The sequence below is a fragment of the Phasianus colchicus genome, chromosome 11, assembly GCF_987193195.1.
Source record: "Phasianus colchicus chromosome 11, bPhaCol1.hap1.1, whole genome shotgun sequence".
Taxonomy (NCBI): Eukaryota; Metazoa; Chordata; class Aves; order Galliformes; family Phasianidae; genus Phasianus; species Phasianus colchicus.
Window position 1 is genome coordinate 14,450,067 of NC_143446.1, and position 13,739 is coordinate 14,463,805.

The following is a 13,739-nucleotide window of genomic DNA, read 5'->3' on the forward strand; positions in this document are numbered from 1 at the left end:
GGCCCCGCCGCCCCCCGCCCGGGCCGCCCCGCCATGCCCTCGGCACATGGCCCGCGCCCTTCGACGCCCGGCATCGAGCCGTGGGCCGGCGCTGCGGGCACGGGGGAGCCGGGCCGAGAGCCCGGGCCGCGCGTGGGGACGTGTCTGTGGTGTGCGGCTTGACACGAGGGGCGGAGGGGAGATGCTGTCCCTCGGGGTTTCCTTTGGGTGGTAGCAGAGCGGGCCGTTCCTATGGAAAAGCTGACCAGCGCTGCGGCGTGCCGGGAGAAAAGAGGTATTAAGCTGTTGGATGAGATCAAGTGTTGGGTTTTTGCCTTTTGGACCAAAACGTTGACACCTGTGCCGTGCTAAGGTTGATAACGTTGCTGTTGGTGTGGTGATGGTACGTGAGATGTACGCCCAGGCCCTGCCATCTCGGCGTTACCTCCTCTTGGTTGGATGCTGAAGACATGCAGGCTCGCTCCGCTCGGTGCCGTGCATTAACACAAAATGGGCGTAAGGAGGAAAGAACCACACCAGCCTGCAGGCTCATCTCCGTCTTCCTGGTTTCAGAGCCGTGAGTGATGATGGGTCCTTTTTTTTGTTCGGGATAGAGGTGTGTAACACGAGTTTACGTATTGCTAGATTGTTGCAAGCCAGCAGTTTGGCTCCTGAAGTGACACCCGGTGGGTTCTTGGCGAGGTGCTGCTGGGAAGGGCTGCAGCCAGTGGTCATTAAAGCTCCGTCTGAATTTTTCAGATTGAAGAATTTCCGGAGTAGAAAAGCTGGGTAAATACACGTTCTTCTTGGTTATGTATCTCTGTGTGATCTGTGAATGAAATAATTTGATGTGAAAATGGCACTTTCTGCAGAGTTGTGCAAAGTTTAGGCCAAAGAGCGGACGATGAATCCCTGAACGATGCGCGTGCATGCAACAATCCCTTCATGCAATCTGAATGTTTCCATTTAATATATTTAGTTTGATGAAAATGTTTGCTTTTCCCAAGGCTTTGGTGCCTTTGGTATTGATTGAGTGTTCTGGCAAAGGGTGAGAAGGCGGCCCAAGTGAACTATACAGGTTTTATACAGGATGGTTTGTTGCTGCTGTTCCCTCTCTACCCACTGATTACCTCTTAGAACTATCTTCAGCATCTTGGAGCATCCTGGTCTTATCAACACTTAATACTATTCTTGCCATTCTCTTAGCTCTTTCCTTTTCTACTGTGATGAGAAGTTGATCAGAACTGTAGGGTGTTGGAAGAGGGAACTGTCAATTATTGCAATTATTGGTTTAGTAATGCAAGAATACTTCTGTGTTATTTCTTGTTCTTTAATCTAATATTTTCTCACTTTTTGTTTATCGTTCCAGTGCTGATCAGATCGTTTACTAAACCCTCCACAGTGACAAATTCCTTGAGTAATTAATTTAGAATACAGCAGTCCGTATAATTAGTTAATAATTTTTAATGACTTTTATGCCATTCTTGTCTTCATTTGTGTCAGTGATTACAGCATTCTTATAAATGCTCTGTCCTGGGTCTTATAAGAAGAATTTAGAGAACAAACCTGTTATTTTTTTTCTTCCTAAAACAGTTTTCAGATATCATCAGTATTCATTAACTTTCCTATTTCAAAATGGGAGCTAGAACTTGGTAAATGCATCATGAAGAATCTCACTAAGGCTACATATTGATGTTAAATCCTGCTGTCTTTCCTCTTCTGTTTTGCCACGATGTGTTTTGCCCAGGAAGCCATTTCCAGCTTGCTGGATTTCTGTACTCATTCACTGTGTCTTTGGAGTCTTCTTTCAGTTCGCTCCACTTCTAAGCAGAGTTCCTCATCTTGTAAGTATAAAACAACCTTTGATGCACGTGTATGGGGTGCATGTTGCACTAGGCTGTACCCAAGGATGTTTTTTGCATTAATTCAGTGTTTGATGTAGCTCTCTGGCACGGGCTCTACTCACTCTTATTTATTTATCCTTCACCAGTTCTTGTATTCTGTGCAGATTCCATCAGCTACAGACTTTTATAAAACCCTTCAATTAACAGGCAGAAGTACTGAGTAGCATTGGACCTTCCTTAAGAAATCAGTATTGCAGATTCATGCGGTAGGAAAAAATGTCTTGCATAGGGCATAGCATATTTCTCCATGCCGGGTAATTTGGAATAAGTACCTGTGCAAGCTTTCAACCAAGCTAAACGTGATGTAGATTTTCCTCTTTCCTTGAATTCCTTTACGTCTGCCACATGGTAAGACCTTGAAGCAGCTCATACATAATAATTTGTTACACACCTGTCCTTGTCTAACCAGTGAAATGATCCTCTGTAATGTTTCCAGGTGTCCCTGGATACAGTGTAAGCTGGGTACCTTTAACGCTGTGAGATGTTACACATGTGTGTAAGGGGCTCAGATTTTCATCATTATCCTCTTTTTTTTTCCTTTTAATGGCTTTTAAGTACACTTATTATTTTTTTTAATTGAAGAAATCTGTTAGTGTTGAGGTTTTCTTTCTTGAAAAAAATGTCTGAAATAATTTCACAGAGTTTAAGTTAACTTTATACATCCTCCCCTTTAACTGTGTGTGTGGATATATATATACTTTCCAACTGCAGAAAAAATTAAAGGTGAAGAAGCTTTTCATAGTATTCAAGGGTATAATGAGCTATGATTTTTAGAGCTAAGAAAACATCTTTAACTATTGATGAGGTGGATTTAAAATATTTTTCCTAAGCCACCCTAATAATTTATGAGGTGGTTTTAGATTCCAGGTTTTCTTCGTGTTGAATAACTTCTAAATCAGACTGTTGTGTGGCATTAAATCTTACAGAGATCTAAGTATAGTAGGTCAGAAACTACAAGGTATTTTTATCCAGTCCAACCTATATTCTTGTCAGAAAGTCACACCAAATTTATTTAGTGAGACCTATTTTCTGTAAGCCTAAGTTTAGCATTACTGTCCTTTATTTCTTTGTTGATTGTATTCTGTGATTTTGTGCACGACTGATATTGAGTTAACCTACCAGTGTCACCCTGTTTTCTCTTATAAATTACTGTTAGGTTTTGTCTGCAGTCTTCTTTGGCTTCTTTACCCTCAGTATTTACTGCAAATCAGCAGCAGTGTTTCAAGTAATTGTCATCTTATTCTGTAAAAATTCTTAGACACTTGCTGTCTAGTTCTGCAGATATTAAAACATTCACTCTTGGCAGAGAGGACTGAATTTTTTCAAAAAAATAGTAAAAAAAAAAAAAGTTTTTTCTTTTTTTGTCTTAACAGTGTGATTCTCAGCCTTGTAAAAAGTTTTCCTAACGTGGATCCATGTGTTTCCACAGAACTAGCACATTTTCATAGAGTTACAGCATAACAAGAGAAGGGAGAACAAGAATGCTCTTTGGGACTGCAGGTTCCTGCTTGATGAGAACATCAAGGCGTTCTAACACGTGTCTTGTGGAGCTCAGTGTCATGAAACTGCAGCAAGCCGTAGTAGGTAGTTAGATTTTCTCTTAATGCAAAAATCATTAACCCCAGAGGTTCCAGCTGCATAGGAGGTTTTATGCCATTTCTGTGGTCCATGATTTACAATAGCTTTGGGGTAATTTTTGGGTGACATTTTGTATTTCATGCATGTTATAAGGAAGCAGCCATTTGTGCTTTTGGAACTGTTTTGAATTAGTCACTTATCTGGTAGTCTCTTTGTTGGCAGGATGTTTTCAGTATGTTATTATTATGTATTTCTGTTTTCCTTCCTCAATGCATCAATTCACTGGTTTGGTAGCATTCACGCTGTGCCCTGAAGATCACCAGTGGCATTCCAGAGTTTTCAGAGGAAGATGTGGAAGTTGAATGAGATTCTAACAAGGTCTAAGAAGAGTTTGTCTTTTCTGGAGCTGAGCCAGGTGGTAAATGTTTGTGCTTAACCATGGCTTTAAGCACTGGGTGAACAATCAGAGGGCTGTGAATACCTTATTTACTCGTGTGACATCTAAATAAATAGCTGGTAGTGTTCCTGAGGAACTTTTGCAGAAGGTTCAGAGGGAAGCCAGGTGTTTCCTGCTTGTGCCGTCCTTGTAGCAGTGTTGAGAGAACCCTATGGCTCAGTGTTGGCCTCAGGAGAGCCACACATAGCTCTTGCACAAGTCTGAGTCAGCCCTTCAGGCCTTACAGAAGGTACTTTGTTGTTTTTTGGTTGGTCACAGTGTGTTTCTTCTTACAAGCAGCTGAAATCTGTGGAGGAACACCTAGAATTTTTACATGGCTTCCTGAGCTTGGCAAAGTAAGATCCCATGCCATGGGAAGATGTTGAAAGCAGCACTTCTGTCTCAGAAGATGGAGAAAGGAAGTATTGGGACTATTGATTAACATATGGTTTCTGTTTAAAAACAGTTTTATATATTGCCATGGATCGCTTTATGGCTTAAAATTATATTTTCTTTTAATAGAGTAACTGTCAGTTGTAGTATTTAAGAACAGCTATGATTTGTGGCTCCAGAAAAACAATACACTGAGGCATGTGTTCACACCCTGGTTTCTGGGTCTGAGCAGGGAAACGGAGGCATGGTCACATGCTTTGGGGATGCCTGCTCATTGTTACATTCTTATGTTTTAGTGCATCACATCATGTTTCTGACCATTGTTACCCTGCAGCAGTGACTCAAAGCAGGGCAAAACCCCCAAAGAGAAGCAGTGGCCTTAGGAAGAAGACATGCTCTCTTCCCTCTTGTTTTCTTTTTCAAATGGGCCGAGCGTTGCTTTGAAAATACTGCTTCAGTCCTGTGAAAGCAAATGGTTTAAGCAACTATTTCAGAAGATGTATGTGGAGAAGATAATCCATCTTTTCCAGCAGAGGCTGTGATCCAGATAGGGAGATGCATGTTGTGGCCCTTCATCACTCTGCTCAGACAGGTTGTACCAAGGGGAAGACTCGACTTAGCTGAGTCCAGAGGGGTTTCCATGAAAAAGGAGAGGGCCAAATGCTTCAGGATTTGCAAGTGTTTCATTAGAATCACGCCAGCTGAAGCAGCTGGAAGGAGATGATGAATATGCACATTTTCTACCCAGTAGCTAAGTAGGAATGTGCTTAAATCCTGCCTGTATCCAGGGCTAAGCACCTTTCTCCAGGGAGCATTTTGGATTCACGCTCTCTTGAAATTAGGATCATAAGCTCTTTCTTTCAAAGGGGGAGTAAAGGTCAGTCTTTGCTTTCAAAACCCAGGAGGTGGTGATGGTTCTGGTTCCCTTTTTGTCATTAGCGGGGCTGTTATCCGCTAGAATGCTCACCACGTGTGGGAGCCTTCAACCCAGCTATCCTCCATCCGGAGGAGATTAATGCTCATAATTCCTTCCATCAGAGTGAATTTTGTAATCAGCAGGCTGTTGGCTAGTGTAAGGTGGTAGTGCTGTCAGAAGGACAGAATGAACTCAACTCTGTAGCCCAGCACATAGCTATTAGACGACTCAGAACTAAAGCATTTAAGGAAATAATGCATAAAATCAAACCAGTCATTTCAGAAGTGCAAGAGAAAGACATGCAAGCATTGCAAAAATCACTTTCAGATTGAAGACCTTTGAGATTCTCTTCAGAGATGTGTATGAGTGCCTTTGTGGTAATTTCCAGCAGGAATAGAATTTGGACTTGAAAAGTATAGGCAGAAAAAAACAACTTGTGAAACCATAATAAAAACATCTGTCTGATAAACTGCTTTGGGGGAGGTGCAAAAGGTAGCTGGGACAATGGATTTCAAACCTATTGATAAGGGAGAGATTGGACATACATTATAGATTTAGATAGTGTACATATAGATATACGTGTTGTACATCTATGCAGATTTTCAGTTAAGATATGAAAGTGGTTACATGTGTGGCTATGAATGTAACCATGTATGCAGGTTAAGGTCGATTCATATGAAAATCTATGCATTCAGGTCAAAATGTTATTTCTGAGCAGGATTTACAAAGCTCCCAGTCCAATCTGTGTTATAACAATATTTTGGTAGAGACTTGGTGTAAACAAACATTCTGTTTTGGTTTTGTTTTGAAAAGTGTTAGTGCAGAATGGCTGAAATCAGTAAGGCGTTCTTTCTGGCCCTCTGTCTTTTGCCTTTATTTTAATGAAAATATAAATATCGATTATATGTGGGTAAAAGTGCTCTAATAAAGGAGAAAAGGCAAAAAGATTGTAATAAAATCTTAAATGAATAAAGATGGGCTTCTAAGAGCTGAGGGTAAAACAAAGCCTTGCTAATAATAACTACAACTGTGCACCTGTGATTTTGTGGCTCATTGTAAATGTTTTCACTTCAGTTTCATTCCAGTGTTGCTTTGGCAGTTACATTTATTGAACATTTTCTTCATTTCTGAGATCCGCTTGTGGTTTGTGGGGTGTGAGCATAAAGTTAGAATGGGCTTGAACAAGAAGATAACTTAAAATGAAGTCGTGCACATGTATGTTAGAACATATGGGGATTTTTTTACGTGATGTAATGAGTTTGAAATTGAATAAAATACCTAAAATGCTCTTGAGCTGCAGCCACTTGGCCTGGATTGGAACAGGAGAGTATTTACAGTGCAGTTTTCTAGTAAAGCTTTTCTTCCCTCCTGTTACGTCAAAAAACTTGAACAAACAGCAGCCACTGACTGTAGCTGTAGATCAAATGTCATCAAACAAATGGAAGGAAATAGCTCAAGAGCTGCTGTTTTCAAATGTTTATGTTAAGGAAATCTGTCCTGATCTTTCAAGCTCTTGAATGTATTTTGAGCTGTACTACTGAAAGGCATTGAAGTGTTTTCAATGGGATTTTCCGCAGTGCTAAGAGAGATGGCTGGTTTTAAAAGGAGCACTTTTAGCCTTAACTCTGGAATGAGTTGGGTTTGCATGTTTGTTTGTTCTAAGATTGCACTTTTCTGTTGGATGAATTATTAAGATCATGCGCCACATCCCCTGTGTTAGAATTTAAAATGGACTCAGGGTAATCACAGCTCAGAACAGGGCTGTGTGGTGTTTGCATTTCAAAATAGACTTTATCTTTAAAAATGTCAACAATAAAGTGTATGCACTGTATGTAATATGTTTGGCCCCAACTGTGTGGGACGTGGCTGATGTCCCCTGGAAGCAGATACAGTAAGCAAAACAGGGATGTGTTTCAGAGAAGCAGGCATGTACTCAGATGTTGGCATAGGCATTTAATGTGGTGATGACACAAGTAGCGAGTTTCCTAAGGACTGGTGTATTCTCACCGATTCTTCTTTATTTGTAATTGCCTCTTCATAGAGCCACTTCCCCATCCTATCTTTCCAGAACTTGGCACAGAGATGACATTCTAAGACAGCCCTTTTGCAACCTGCGTTTTCTTCTCTTTCTGCTTGTATCAATGAGTGCAGCTGCTCTTCTATATTTCTTTTCCTGGTGGTTGTTCCTGGTGCTCTTCTGCAGGCATTGCTCCCTCCCAGAGGCCTCCTGCAGTAAGCAGTTGTTCTCTGCTGCCTTCCATGCAGGTGGGATCTTTTATTCAGCTGCAGCACTGTCATTGCTTGGGGAAAAGAGCAGTCTAGTACAGGATAGCTGCTGGTACGTACAGGCATTCTTTTCACTTCTATCAAGCCACATTTTGTCAAGATTTACTTCGAAGCTTTTGGATTAATCTTTGGCTGGGTATTTTCCTTCATATTTGGCAAGCAATTTCCTATGTTTCTAGTGCTTCACCAGCTCTTCGTGCACCGTCTGTGATGTCAACAGGAATGTGCACAGTTTTGCTGCAGAGCGATGGGGCCAGCCTCCTTTTTATGTTTGTGCTCAGACCATAATAATGACATTTTATTATCTTGGGAACATTACTTGAGTTTTTAAAGTGGTAGGAATATCACGTGTACCTTTGCTAGGTTTATTTATAAGTACAAAAACGCGATATACAGAAGGAGAATTGTCTGTGTTCAAATTGAGACTCCTAAACTTTGTTATGCAGAAAAATATGTAAATTATTAAGAATCCTGAAAATCAGACTCTTTGACATCCTTTAGTTTGAGATAAAGTATTAATTAAGTATTAATTAACTGCCCACATGCTAGACAGAAGGGTCTGTACCAAATGAAACCAGGAAAGAGAAAGTGTAGAGATGCCAAAGAAATTGCCTAAAGAGGAGAAAAATGCATAATGTAAAGAAGTGCTGAGAGAATGTAATTCCTTAGCTTAAGTGAGAGGAGGCTGAGAGAGTGAGAAGACAGTTTTGTTGGAGAGCATGCAAAGCGAGGAGCTTATGGCAAGTAAGGAGAGAACCAGGTCAGATTGCAGCAAGGTAGATTCAACATGGACAATTTTCTGGTGAAGTAAAGTTGGAATAATCTTTTGCAGAGACGATGGTGCTTCCATTGCCTGAGGACTTCAAGAACAGGTTCAATTACCTGTATTGTTCCCAACAGATAGTCTAGCTTCATGCCTTGGGGCTGAGTGATGGGCTGTCTGACCTCTGGATGTTTTTCCTGCTACCCCTCCTTTGGTTAACAGACATCTAACTACAAACTGCACAGATTATAGTAGGATCAGAGTATAAGACCAATATATGCTGGGACTTCTTTTTCACTGCTGTGGCCTGTTCAGCAGCTTTATTTCAACTTGAGTTTTCTGTATTTGTAAGAAAGGCTATGACAGTTGTTAGGTAAAGGTTTTGGTTTTCAGTGGGTTTTGTTTTTCTAGGAGAGTGTTAGTTGCATATAGGCCTCTAAGATGACGCTGTAGTATCTCTTCCTCTTTGAATATTCTTTGCTCTGATGTTACATCCAGGTTAGTTATAGGCTTTTCCAGGTAGAACGACAATCCTAGAGAATTTGTGCAGTGCTTCGTGCAGGTCAGTGTGGCCTGAGCGTGGACCTGAAGGAGCAATTGTTGCAGGTCACTGCATGCATGCAAGAGGTAGAAATTGTTGCTTTTGATAAACTACAGTGTGACTTTGGTTCATAGATGCTGTGAGCTTTCTAATGGCATTTAATTTTGTCTGTGGATATATACCTAGTTAAGAAAAATATACTTCTTGGTGGGACTGGCAGTAGGAGGGAGGTGCAGTGTGTGACCTGGACATTATATGTCTGTTGTAATGATAGAGGTGAGAAGAAATCTTATACTTTCATTACCAGTCTTCTTGACCGTAAGAGGAGTGAGGAAACTGGGGAACTGATTTCTTCACAAGACATTAATAGCTATAATTAATAAATGGCTTTAATAGCCGAAGACTTTGTTAGCAAATACACACCAGTGGCTTCTTATCCATCCATGGTTTGCAGAAAAAGTAACTGCTACAGGAAGTATGTCAGAATGCAAGTTATTTGATTTCCAGGTAAATAATAGCAATGACAACAAATCCTTCCTTTTACTTAGTTAACGAGCACCCAGTGGTTGCTTAATTTGTGAAAATTGAGTGCCCTGTTAATGGCTATGTGAGTAGAGAAGGAAAAAATAAGATTTTTTTATATAGTATAATAAAGAGCCCTGAGTTAATATAGTTATAAACATGCAACAAATGGGTACTGTGTAAGAAGTCTTGTTGGCTAAGTGGGCTTTTGTAGACATTTAAGCCATTGGTTTGTTGGTGTCAGTATGAGTACAGATTGACTTGCCAGCTAAGGATGGCATTTTGCACTCACCTTCTTAGTGCGAGCACACAATGTGAAACACAGGGCTTACCTGCAAAGCAGTATAATGCTGTTTTACGTATATTTTCCCCGTGTGTACAACTCCAGTGTTTATAACAAATTGAAATTGCCTTTTCAATTTAGAAAGAAAAGGTGGGACACACGGACCAAATGCTCATTAGTCATTAAGAAGAGAAACCCGAATAATTTTTAAGGTAGTTGTAGCCTTTTAGAATATGAGTTCTTGTTGTTGTTGTTTTTAAATGGTTGGGATCAACATTTCTCTCATTGCTCTGACATTTTTCTCTGCTCCTTAACACCGGCGTTGTGTGCTGGTGCTCTGACTCTAGGTGGCAGTCAGTGGTAGGCAGAAGGGAAGGCTGCTGGGGTGCTTTGGCTTGAACCCTGCTTTCTGCTTTGGTTGCCTTCTCTAGTTGGAATTTTTGTAGGTGTTGGGTAGCAGTGTCACTTCAGCTTCTCCTGCTTTCAAATGGAGACAGAGATGCTATGAAGAAAGAAATAATTAAAAAAAAAAAAAAAAGGCAAAAAGTAAGGGTAACTGAGAAAATGGTGCAGTGAGACATTCACAAAGGAGAGCTTTGGTGATGCTAAAAATAGTGAAGAGACTGCTTTACAGATCAGCAAGACTCTTGTCATAGATTAGCAGAAGCAGATTTCTGTTTATGATGGGAGGAATCCTCGTTTCCTGCTAAATTCAGTTTCAGTAGGTTGCAAAAGGTGCAACCAGGGATGAGAGGAGTGGAGGAGTAGTACATTGTTGTACCCTGATTTTTAGAAATGAGGATTTCCTGACAGCCTCACAGGTGTGTGTCATTTAAGAAATACTTATTGCTTTAGATGTCATGTCTTCCACCTCTGCCCTGTCCCTCATCTTCCTTTTGCAGTGTCTGTCCTCTGCTCTTTATTTCTAACCTCTCCTGTCCACTTATAGGCAATTCCTTTCCTTCATTCCTGTCAGCGTTTTGCCTCTTGACTCTCCACTCTTAATAACAAAGTAGAGTAGGCTTCAATTTTTCTCTCTCCTTTTCCTTGAACAGGTGTGTTTGCCTGCCTGCCCAGTCGCTGCTGAGCAGTTGGACGTAGCAGTGCTTGCGTGCTGCTGCCTGTTTAAGTGCAGAGCAGCAGCAGTCTCTCAGTACTTGCTGCGCTGGGATGATTACATTTCAGGAGATGAATACAGTTTGATAAGAAAGCTATTGTTGTAATAAATACAGTTCAAAAACAGGAATTAATCTATAAATTTTATTGATATATGGTTTTGAATGCAGTGCCAAATTACAGGCTTGTTTACCTCTGCTCAAATCTCAAGAAGCTCCTTGGAAAGCACTGGAGTCGCTCTGGGTTTACAGAGGGATACTTAAGATCAAATCTTGGCCTTCGGTCTCAACAGTAAGAAAATGATTTACTGTTATGTTGTATATATGTACTTGTAACAGCATTTGTGAAGGGGCTGTGATGCTGCAAGTGCTTTGTGCGTGTTCTGCAAGGCAGGTCTTGTGCTAAAAATCAGTAACTGATAAGCAAAGGATGTTGATTCTTGCTTAATATAGTCCTAGCGACATCCCTTCATTTTTCAAACACGATAGTTTGACAGTGGAAAAATACAGATTTCTGAAAAGTAAGATACTATGGTTGCAGGAAGAAGGGGAAAAAAAAACACACAAAAACTAAAGCTTGAATCAGATGTTTATTTTTACATGTTTGTAGTGAAAAATACCATTGACACATTATGTCAAGTCTTGCAATTCACAGTCAAGTGTGTTTCCAGAGACAGCTTGACAAATGTGGTCTATCATTTGTAAGAGAAAGCTTTCTGAAGAGAGTTAGCAGCGATCTAGTGCAGTTTTCTGTGTGAAGCTCATATGCAAGAAAACGAGATAATTTTGGAATTATGTCAAGATTATGTGTTAGTATGACAGGTATCACAGTGCCTAATAGATGGCAAAGCACAGAGATAATGAAGAGTGATGCTTTCCGTTCCCAGCCCTGTGCTGGGCCTGGTAGGTAGCTGTGGGCAAATCACTCTTCCTCAATTTCTCTGTAAAAGTGATGATAATGATGTGTGTTATTTTGTGTTTCATTTTGAGATCTAAAGGGAATACATAAAAATGAAGTGGTACAAACACGGTGGGAAATAGAAGGTACTAAAATAAGCGTTTGTATTACAGACAGCTTTGTACTGGCAATTGACAATAAAATTATTGATTCTTCTGCTCTTCTCTCCTGTGGAAGGTATCAGTATGTGTTTGTTCACAGGACTACAGAAAAAATCTTGCTGTTTCTTATGATGCTCTGTTTTTCAACACCTCCTATGGAATTTACTGTAATGTTATTCTGCCTTTATTCTTGCCCGTTCTGGTCCCTGTGAGGGACAGTAACAGCTTCAGTTCATGGAGGATAAGGACAGAAAAGGTCTGTCTATCTCCCTTTTCTCTGTCTCCTCCCTTTCTATTTCTCTGTCTCTCTTTGGCCGTTGAAAATGTAGGTCATATTGCATCACCATAAAATGGAACAGTCAGAAAGGTGTTTGAAAAATGCTGACATCCTTAGCCTCGGGTGCATGCCAGTGTCCTTTGTTTACATTGAGAATAGTGTGGTACCCATGTAAGAACCAACATCTCTGTTCAGGTTAGTGGTATGGGACCTAAATTATGAGCCAGATTTTAAGATGCCTTTCATCTGCCTGCAGTAATTTAAAATTAGACAGATAAAATGCAGCCACTCACGATAATGATATACACGAGGAGCTAATTTGTAATCTTTAATCTGCAATAACCGTGACTGTGTAGCTTGAATAATATTACATTTAACAGAGAAGCTCGGTAATAAATTTTGCAAATCATGTTAATCATGTATACTCTGCATTGTCTTGATTAACTGTGCCTTTTTATCTTGAAAAGTGTCTGGGCTGATATTGCATGTTTGTGCACCCTTTGAAATGAGCCAAGTGGGATTTTATTTCTTTGTAGAAGAATTGATATTCCTGATGTCCAGCATCCTTTTGCTTGCTACCAACCTTTTGTGTTGCCTGTTTTTCTGATGTAATACAAGTCGTAATGGGTGTGAAATATTCCTATCACATAAAATACGGAACGTATCATTTTCTTCTCTACAGGTGCATACGAATACAGGTTTTAAAGAAATGTATAAATATAATTTCAACAGTCCTTACTTACCTTAGTTTGCAGTAACCTAATCTGCTTTTCAGATTGAACTTTCAAATGGGAGCATAAATCATACAGCAAAATGTAGGTATTTTCAACTAGAAGACAAGATCCTGCTTAGAGAATATCTGTCATTATTTCTGAAACTGAGTAATTTTTTAGCCTGTCTTTCTTTTGTGTGGTTGTATTTTAACTGCTGAAGTGTGATATGCGAAGGCTTCTTATGGCTTTTTAAATTGTACTGCCAAGGAAGACTTCTCGGTGGTGAGAAAAGATGTTGCAAAACAAATGTAAAATTAGTGATGAGATGATTTCCTGAGCAAAATGATCAATGCAAACCTTTTTCTGTTGCAATTAGACAGAGGAAAATTGCACTAGTCGGAATTGAGATACCTCAGGTACCCCTTGCTGTGTAGTTATTTGTGTTTTGTATCAGCTCAGTTAGAATTATTCAAAAGGCTTTGTTTTAATGAGTTACACTTTTCATGTAAATACGTTTCTCTTAAATGGATAGTGTTCATTATTCATCATGGCTGTGCCTCTATTACCTGTGTCTGTGAAGATACAATTTTCACCAGGATATAGCTTTTGCTCTGCCCAGTTATGGTTTCCTGTATTGCATGGTATTGAACAGCACTTGCAACCGAGTTCCTTTGGTATTCAGGCACCAGGACTGACATAATGCTCAGTCTGATTTGAAAATGCAGGCTTTCTGCCATCTCCTTGGTTTGCTGCTCTGAGAATCTTTGTCACCTTTCCACCCTTCAGCTCGCTCTCCCTTTTCCAGCACACTGAAGTGCTTTCCTTCTGCAGAGGGAGCTCCTGGTGGCTGATTCTCAATCATCGGATCCCTGCCTTACATTACTCTTTGCTGACAGTTGTGGTTGTAATTGACCTGCTGTAAATTCTCAGTAAGAATTGTTCCTGTTCTTTGCCACCTATTATCCAGAGAAAGA

The 13,739-nt window shown here is 40.3% G+C and overlaps 1 protein-coding gene across 2 annotated transcripts in view; it reads left to right on the top strand.

Annotated features, from left to right (window-relative positions):
• Positions 1-13,739, top strand: part of ATXN7 (ataxin 7) — an 81,286-nt gene that overhangs the window by 178 nt on the left and 67,369 nt on the right. The window lies entirely within an intron of this gene.